This window comes from Diprion similis, chromosome 6 (assembly GCF_021155765.1).
Source record: "Diprion similis isolate iyDipSimi1 chromosome 6, iyDipSimi1.1, whole genome shotgun sequence".
NCBI classification, from domain to species: Eukaryota; Metazoa; Arthropoda; class Insecta; order Hymenoptera; family Diprionidae; genus Diprion; species Diprion similis.
Window position 1 is genome coordinate 361,331 of NC_060110.1, and position 10,294 is coordinate 371,624.

Genomic DNA, 10,294 nt, shown 5'->3' on the forward strand with positions numbered 1-10,294 from the left:
GTCTATGCGCACGTAACATGCTGGCAGATTGTCGTTTCTACACGCATTCGCGTATTCTTCGATAGTGCTGTAGTTTGTGAAAGCGCGAATTACTGCAGTCATTAAAGCTCGGCTCTCATCCGTTACTACTTCACGTGGAATTGGTGCTCCGGACCGGACCCACTCCATCAACCAAAACTGGATCGAATTGGTATTGTGGCTTTCACTGATCTGCTGAGATACCGAGAATGGCCCATCGAGGCAGTTGATAACACATTGGTACAAAAATACGTGCTTACAGTGTGCTTTCTCCGCTTTATCAATTTTTCTAATGATGCCTCCAGTTGCATCAATTGAAACACAACTATCACGATTTGCCCTGTAAGTTTGTGTTTGGTAATTGGTCCAGTAATGTACGTGTTACGCCCCGACGTACCGCCTAGGCGAACCTTTTGTTCAATCGTACATAGCGACCAAAGACGGCTTATTTCAGTAAAACATCTTGAACATTTGTGAATAAGCTGCAGCGCAATAAACAGCGCTAAAATAACAGATTGTTTAAACAGGGGATTTCCACCCCTCTTAGAGGAAGCAACGCAGAGCCTCAGTATTAGTTTTAGTTTAGGGTTATTTAGCAGTACCAAGAACCTAAATTGAAGTGCGGACATGAAACGCAGTGGCACTCAGCCCAAAAGTATCTTCTTTTTCTTTTTCAAAATTGTCATTATTAATAATTAGGCTAAACCGACTATACAATATGTACCAAGTTAAAATAGGCTATTTATTAAGATGTCTGGACGAATGTGTGAGAATTACACCTACATATCTTTTGCTCATACCATAGTATGTAACCGACGAGATTGAGAATCGTCGGAACACCGTCTTAACACTCGAGTCGGACCCGGAAAAACCCTGACCATGCCGATTCTGGCACCGGGAGGTCGCCCTCGCACCCCATTGGCTGATTACCGTTGTACTTAGTTGCACCGAGGGTTCTTGGACCGTCAGGCCCAAGAAACCATGTCTTTCGTCTGTCAAGTCGCGTGGTGCGTGGACGTCAACCCGGGTCAGCCCTTCTGGTCGATAGTAGTGTTCGGAAAATCTTCGTTGTGACCGGCCTAAAGTACCAAGCTGATTCGTCATCTTAAAGCTTTCAATTTGTTCTGTGAATTGCAAAGACTTTCTATCACCTAACTTCATTTCTTTCCTGTTTCTGTACTAACTCTCTTATTTTCACGAATAGACATTTTTATGATATTCATTTCCTTAAATTTAAAATCAAATTAGGCTCCGCCCTGATTCTCAAGAATCAGGTAAAGTTTAAGTGTTTGACTAAAATAATTAATAGTAACTTCACGTCAAACCATATTAATAATCCACCAAATAACTTCTACGAAACCCGAATACTCGTCTACATCTGAGGTGAGGCTCTGCTCCAGTTACCAACGACACGATCCGACGGCTCTCAATCTCGTCGTCACCAACATCAAAAGATAAGTCAATTCGAGCAGCGTTCACCAACACTTTTCAAATTCTTGTTTTTACCAAATCATCAAAATTATCTTTCAATTAAACACCAAGAGTTGGTGGTGAGCTTTTCTTGCCATCTTCGAGACGCATGTTGTTTTCTAAGAACCTTTATAAGAAACAATATTAGATTTGGAGCCTAGTTGTGGAAAATATCCTTTGGGTATTCCGAGAGTGATTCTCCAATCTTCAGCTCGGCCCCAGCATCTAAACCACTTCAACATTGTAATTAACCACGAATTTTCATAACGTGATTTCATAAAACTTGTTTGCATTGACCGGCGGAAGCACGTATACAAAGTCTTTTACACAAGGTTGTCGTCCGTGTGCTCCTGCACATCCCGAGAGCGATTCTCCCGACACGACCTTGTTGGTTTTATTAGAAAGACGTAAGGTTGTCGTCCGTGTGCTCCTGCACATCCCGAGAGCGATTCTCCCGACACGACCTTGTTGGTTTTACTAGAAAGACGTAAGGTTGTCGTCCGTGTGCTCCTGCACATCCCGAGAGTGATTCTCCCGACTCAACCTCAACGGCTATTTTCTAAATTATCAGAAACACTTCTAGTGACGGGTGCTTCCGCGGGCCAATCCAATTGGCACGTTAGTTTACCAATCTCATAAATATAAAAAGGAAGAAGGATACAAGCATTTAAAAGACCATATAGTATTAATACGCGTTCAATATAGATGTTCTTGGTACAAGCTTCTATTTTGTTTTATATCCGTAACCATTTAAAAATCCGAATTGTCCGTCTTCTCAAAATTTATTCGTTAATATAACCTTTGTTCATTGTTATCATTTTACCAATTACATTTACCTATCGTTTGAATTATACATATTCTCTTTTACCAGGTAACTCAAATTAACCGTTTATTTTGAACGACGACCTTCCCCAATTTTAGAATTAGCCTCAACCTATTTAAACAAACCTCACAGCCCTGTATAGGACTAAAGTAACACGATCCTACAAATACCGGCGTACCGAAAGGTAGGTCCTTCTTAGTTTTAATTTTTATTCAGCGCTGTTACGTGGGTGCATAATTGATTATTATCTTTAATAGTCATAAACTTCCATCGCTCTCCACACGTTCACCCTCCCACGTAACATACGTAAAACGGGTCTAAACCGATATTATGCACGGCATTCTGGAAACGGGTAGCCTTCATAATACCAATTGCTTTGATTGGATCCTGATCCAAGTATTGGCTAGATGTGTATTCATGCTTAGCCATGCTGAGTACTTTGGATGTAAACAAGTGAGGTGGCTCCGGATCTCCATCCGACATTAATTTATCTGCTTGTTCTGCCTGATAAACATGCACAACTTTATGCAGCAAATCCCGAGCTATTTCTTGTCTGATTGGCGCTCGAAGATAGAGTTTACCACATATCGCACCGACCCCTTCCGTGATGGTACAATCTAAATATATGTTGCTGTCCTTAGGATTAGGATCTTCGATGATTATTGTGAGTTTGCTCCCGCATTTACAATTACCTGTTGATAGAATGTAATTGTATGATGTTTTGTATTTATTGCAATACGTCTCAATGTGCTAATCTGAATAGCTACAGTCAAATTTAACGTCACCATCATCAAACAGCCGAATGTTTTTATTAAATACATAGGTATAGCATAGAGCGCAGGAATATCTCTCGTACAGCCACTACGGTCCGCGGTAGAACTTTAAAACAAAATAATCAACGTGCAAAATATACAAATATTGCATTTGATTTATAATTTTACGGATATATTTTGTATTGAAGATAAATCCTCAAAAAACAAACCCTGAAGTTTCTACACCCACCGAACATATTACTAATTTTTAAAACTCCTGATAAAAAGGTTTCCACTTATGATCTATACAACGAAATGTAGGGATTTTGCATCTTAATAATCTTCGATTTTCAGTACCTTAAATCATGGAAGCAAACTGAGTGTTTGCGTCCCCAAGTTGACAAGAATTTATGAATCAAAAGCCGCAGAATCCGGTAGAAGTGCACAAAAGTCTTAATAATTGTGAAACGAGAGATAATGCATTCTCTAGGTAAACCAGACTTATACGATGCAGTCTCATTTAATTGAGACACAAAAATGATTAATTATAATTATTACATACCGTTGATTAATCCAGTCATACCACATCCCGATATATAATGATTTTTATAATGGAAACCACATTTCACCTGCGTTTCGTTCCAGATATTCGAAGTAACCATGTGCTGCCATTTACCTGGTTGAAGCACTTTTTGTTCCCGGTATCCATGCGGATTTCTTTTACTGCTACGCTTGTATAACCGATCTACAATGAGCTTTTCAAACTCAGCTCTTGGAATTGGAAGTAAAACACTCGATATTTCAGGATTTTGCACTTTCGAATTTTCGTTAGGATTAGTTGATGGGTCGATTAGTGCTGAATCACTGTGCGTACTATCACTTACTGATGTGTCAATATTGGTATTGGCTTGATTTTTTGGTAGCAACTTATCACAAATTTGATACCTATTACAAGCCACAATCGCTCTAATGAGGCCAGGGATATAGCGTTTTTCACTTCGCGAGACATGACGCTCCATATTACATTTGATTTTACTGCTATTTTCTGATTTGGTAACAATACCTCTTCACCGTATTGCAATATCAGAGCAGTGATTACCTCTGGATCAACTTTTGATGGTCGCCCACGTGGCAAAGTCATTTTAAAAACTGTGATGTATTCACGACAGAAGATATCTGCGAACTGAAGCTCATGCCGTAGAAAGACAAAGGGATGAAAGAAGGGGACAGAAAATAATTGGCCGAGTGAACCGATATAATAAGGTGGTAGTATGATTGACTAAATATCAAAAAGATGCCGCGTTTGTAACATTGTAACGCCGCACCGATAGAATTACGCGGCAACGTTTTATGGTTAGAAAGTACACTACCGGCGGAAAGTTTCCGGGCAAAACCTCAAAAAAAGTCTGAAACGTTTTCTTATGCTTTTTCGCCGATAGCGGACGCAAACTAATTTATCAAACGGCAGTTTGAAGGGAAAGAATTCAGCTTCATTTCATTATTTTTAATTTTTTTCAAGACGATTCTATTTTAAAAACAACTGTTTTCGCCTTTCTCCCTTTTCAGGTCGACGCATTTTTGAAAGAAATTTTCTTTTATTCTCTTAGAGCGGAGTCATAAATAGTCTAGTCGAGAAGTGAGTTCTCTGCGAAAAATCGTTACAAGTGTCTTAAAAATATGAGCAATGGCTCATTCGATCCGGTATGCGATTCTAAAAAAGACGTATTTTTTGTTTTATCCACAAACAAAAATTGTAATTGTCATAAACAAAAAACAAGAAAAAAAGACGCCTCCGGTTTTTGGACTATAACTCAAAAACTTTGTGAGATAACGAAAATTGGAAAAAAGCATCTTAAGCATCTTTTTTATCAAATTTCCTATTCTGTAAGATGCTTTTTCCGATTTTCGTTATCTCTTGAAGTTTTCGAGTTATAGTCAAAAACCGGAGGCGTCATTTTTTTTTATTTTTGTTTATAACTACAATTTTTGTTTGCGGAAAGAACAAGAAATACGTCTTTTTCAGAATCACATTCCGGATCGAATGAGCTATTGCTCATATTTTTAAGACACTTGTAACGATTTTTCGTAGAGAACTCACTTCTCGACTAGACTAAAAGGGGAGCGTTTCAGCTTCAATCTCGTATTTTTTTAAACTTTAGACGATGTTTTTCTCCAGAGGTATTTTGTTTTTTTATGACAAACGGGACAATTTAAAAAATCCCGTCGAACACAAAAACAAAGAAGATTCATGGAAAACTTCAGACTGGCAAAAAGTTGCGTCGGATTTCGTTGAGTACACCGGAATTTTTTCAGATCTTTTCTCAGAAATTTTTTTCCCTCCGATTTTTGGTCGGAGCTCAGATCATTCAATTACTATAACTCGGGAACTATGAAATTATTAATAAAATTTCCAGAGGGGAAAATACTTTATTTTTCGATTTTCAACACATTGGAAGTTTTTCAAATTTCTTTCCCGATTTTTTTTCTTCTATAACAGAAAAAGTCCGAAAATAGAAAAAAAAAACATTGAGGATAAAAATTTGAAAAAAATTTAAACTTCTAGAAAATGGTAAAACAAAGTATTTTCCTGTATGGAAATTTTATCAATAATTTCATAGTTCCCGAGTTATGGTAATTGAATGATCCGAGCTCCGACCTAAAATCTGAGAAGAAAAAATTTGAAAAAATTACTTTGAACTATACGATAACCGATGCACCTTTTTACATCTTGAAGGTTTCCAGGAATCCTGTTTGTTTTTGTGTTACACGGGATTTTTCAAATTGCCTCTTTTGTCACAAAAAAATCAAAATAACTATGGAGAAAAAAATCGCTGAAAGTTTGAAAAAAAAACGAAATTGAAGCTGAAACTCACCCCTTTATGACTCCGCTCGAAAAAATGACAACAAGTTACTCGAGAAAATGCGTTCCCCTGAAAAGGGGGGAACAAAGGCGAAAAACAATTGTTTTTGAAATAGAGTCCTACTCTAGAAGAAAAAACAAAAAAAAAAATTAAGCTGAATTCTTCCCCTTCAAAATTCCGTTGGCTAAATTAGTTTACGTTGACTACCAGCGATACTGCATAAAAAAAACGGTTAAGACCTATTTTGAAGTATTGTCCGAAAATTTTTCACCCGTAGTGTGAATTATTTATATCAATTAAAAACACAAGCATCAACTGAAGAGCATGTATGCAAGATCATATGTGTACACATTAATTCGAAGGTATTAATTTTTGTATCAATTAGTAACTTATCGTTTGAGAAACACAAGCAAACATGACTTCGACAATCTTCATTTTACAGTACAGTCCTTCGGTCAGTTTCGTAGCATAAAGGAGGAGTCGACTTAGGAAATCAAATTTTCAACAAAACTTTCCTTCACATTTTACCGGTCAAATTGATCGTTTCAGAGATAACAGCGAATTTTGGGTGAAATCAGCTTTAGTGACCCCTACCATCTCACCAGTGCGAGTTGCATTAACGTCGTTCAGGACGCTTTTGAAGATTGTTCAATTCTGCGTAAATCGCGACCAAGAACAATATGATAGCATAAAACGCCGCTGTGTTATAGATATTTGAAAAAAAAAATCAAATTTTACGTGTATTTTAAATGGGAAATCTTTCAACGCTCAGGGAAAGTACTTAATATTAATATTAAGGGCTATAACTTACAGGGAATTTTCTTTTCGACATATCCAACAAAATTTTGGGTGGGTACTAAAAAAAATAGTCGCGAAAAAAAAATCACCCTAATGTAGATACTAATAAAATAATGAGATCCTGAAATTTCAGATCCCTAACTTAATTGGTTTTTGAGGAAAAGCCAAATATCTTAAAAACGGGAAAAACTTTTTCTCAGGGACCGTCCATAAATTACGTAACGCACGTTCTCGGCGATTTTTAAACCAAAATACTGTAACTAATTACATGTTTTAAACTTTTTTTTTATCATTTAAACGCATATTTATAGAATTTATACTGATTAAAAATAATATTTCACTTTCAAAACAACGACAATTTCTTACATTTGACGGAGTCAAAAACTATAACTGTTGAATAGCAGAGTTGATTCGTGATATCCAGAGGTTGAGCAAAAAAATCTAGCGTCACCTAATGAAATATAATCTTCAAAGCAGCTAGATAGGATAGCAGGAATCGCAGGCGACAACTCGAAAACACCACGCCACTCTACAAACCATTTCTTGACTTTGGGGGTCTTACATAGAGTCATTCGAAAGAGCGTGATACTTACGTTTATCAGTTATTATAATTAGGCAGCAACACATCGGCAACAAAATATGTTGATTTTTATAATAACCATTAACCTTTTACCCGTGCACACCTCCGCAACAAATCTTGAAATACGATTGGCCCCGATCGATTTTCAGCTCGAAGTATCAGGAGAACTTTGCATACTTGCGTATTTGTTCAGCAACAAATGTAAGAAGTGAGGTTGTGGCCGAAATCGCGGAGCAACAAATTCCCTGACTCGTATTTGATGAGCAACAAATTCGGGAAGAGAGGTTGTGGCCGAAATCGCGGAGCAACAAATTCCCTGACTCGTATTTGTTGAGCAATAAACGAATGTTACTACTTTTCACGCTGTAGGTCGACACGTTCAAGAGAGATTGTGCTCTCAGGGTATAGGGGTGGATTCCGGAGGGTCGGAGTAGGGCAAAAAAAATTTCTCACCAGATATTTTTCGAGAAAGTAAATCAGCAAGCAGAAATCCTGCGTGTCAACTTGAAAAAATTAAGCTATTTCAACAGTTCTCCCGTGCCTCGAGGGTATAAGGGGTTGGTTTTTGAGTAAGGGTTGATATTTACGCTTCGATATTATTATGACTTTACAGCAACAAAATATGGTATTTATTAATTACTTTTCAATTCGATTCCCAGGTGTGGTTTTGCTAGCTTGATCTCAAGCTAGCATCGCCGTCGATTTCAGCGAAATTGTTGGAGCAACAAAATCGGGAATGGGGCAACAAATTAGCAACAAAAGAGCACTAAATCGCCATTCTAATCCGAATCCATTCCCGCGAAGTGGTTATTCCAGCTTAGATTACGTAACGAATCCTTGACAAACCCTTCAGAAAATTTGTCCCATGATCAGTAAAACTTTCAGATCATACAGAAGTATACTCTGGTAAATTATAAGATATGGCTTCTGCCCACTCAGCGCTCTTTGCTTGCTTGGACTTCGGCGCTGCCGCTGATATTTCATGATATTTACAGGACCGGGTAGCAAAATCTAACCGTAACCTACCATCCTTGCCACCACTCCAATATCCAGCTGCTCCTATCAGCCGGGAGACATTAGTGTAAATTCGATCAAAATAAATCCAATAATTTCATCGTTTATTCTAATCACAAACGCACGTCTGTCGTTTTATTGTAATATTACTATTCACAACCTGTAAGATTGAGTATTGATGATACCATAGCATATTCTTGAACTACTGAAAACGGGTGATACTATCCAGTCGTTTCAAAGGAAATAATCTACTAGTATGACTAATCAGAAGGAGAGTGTGAGTGAATAGTCACGTGGACGAAAAACCATAACCGTAAACAATAATCAACATGTACGGCCACATCTGTATACATATAAGGACGAACATGGACAATACGCGTGTTTACCCCTGTCCTTACAAGCGTTGGGAGAGGAAAGACGTGAAACATCACCTCAATAAGACTCGAGAGTTTAGATAGGCTTAATGCCATTTCACCTTTTATTTTGACATCACGGTATGGGAAAGTATAGGGCATAACCTGTATTTCACTACCTATATAGTAGAAAAAATTAAAGCTAACGGCAGCAAATATGAGACTTGCTCTATTGACAAGGTTTAGCAGGATGTCGATAGTTCTAAGCATTCGCCGTGCAGGTTCAGCATAGTAGATTACTATAGTTTCCAATAAAATGTACAAATAACAAACGAATACATATCAACGCTGCCCTGATGTGATGGAAAGTAGTATTTCTTAATTGTAGATTAGTAGTTTCTCGGCATACTAGCAAGTATCACAACACCTCCAGTTCAGATGACGGGATCACAGTGTACGAAAGACAAGTGGATCGACGAGACCACTAGCCCTGTAATTTTTAGATGGTATTTCTAAAGGCCTTATCCAGGTAGCTCTGCTGCGGAAGTACACCAATCAGAGCTCGAGTTAAGTGTCACCTAACGATAACCTAACCTCGATTGTCAACATCGTGCGTCTGTCAAATAACTGCAATATAAAAGACACCGTATGCAAAAAATGAAATATACAGATTTGACAATTTGTAAAACAGTTTCGCGCGAGGGTAAAAATTTTACGTGAAAAACGGTCGAAGTGTACAAATTAGTGACGGAAATTCAAATTTTCCAACTTCACGAGTACCTTTGTCGGATCGGCGTCTAATGCAATTTCAGGAAAACTCCATCTAAAAATCAAAGCCTGTTTATTGGAAAAATGCCACTGTGGACCTACTTGTCTATCTTACATCGTGGATGCGATTCCATGACAGGGGTATTCACATACACATGCAACTTGGATTCTCAATAGATAGAAAATATTTGGCGCATTCATTAGGTACTAATGGAACCTTGAAGACAATTAATGTTGGTGAAATAGTTGTGGTTTGCCGCGAAAGAGCGTAAGATTGAAATAAAATCTTAATTACATCGCTTCGGAACAACTGACATATAGATGCATACATTGACACAATAAACATAACCACCCTCCGAGATAAGTGGAATCACATTGTATGGGTGGAATGATTTTGTGTACTCTACAAGCATTGAGTACTATTTCACGCACAACAATGTAATGGAAAGAATAGTCGAGCTGCAATCCCAATTTGTAAATTAGTTTGAACTCTGGGAATTTAGCAGGGAAGAATCGCTTGGAATATGTCTGTGTACTTGTGTAATCGTATATGACTACCTCTCACTACGGGGATCCGTTCAACAGCCTTAAGAACGCAGCACATTTTTCATAAATCAATGAGGATTGGTGACTATTATCTACAATCGGCAATCTGTTTACGATAAGTCGCTTTTTTCAAATTCAGCAGTGATACTTCATTAGAATAGCTTTCGGATATGCAAGCAGTAACATAATTATTACTTATTTCTACGTTTCAAGTTATTTTTACCACATAATATAAATAAATCAACTATTTATGTTATATTTTACAAATTGCTACTATTGTAGATCTTTCGAAGTTGGCCCATAAATTCAAT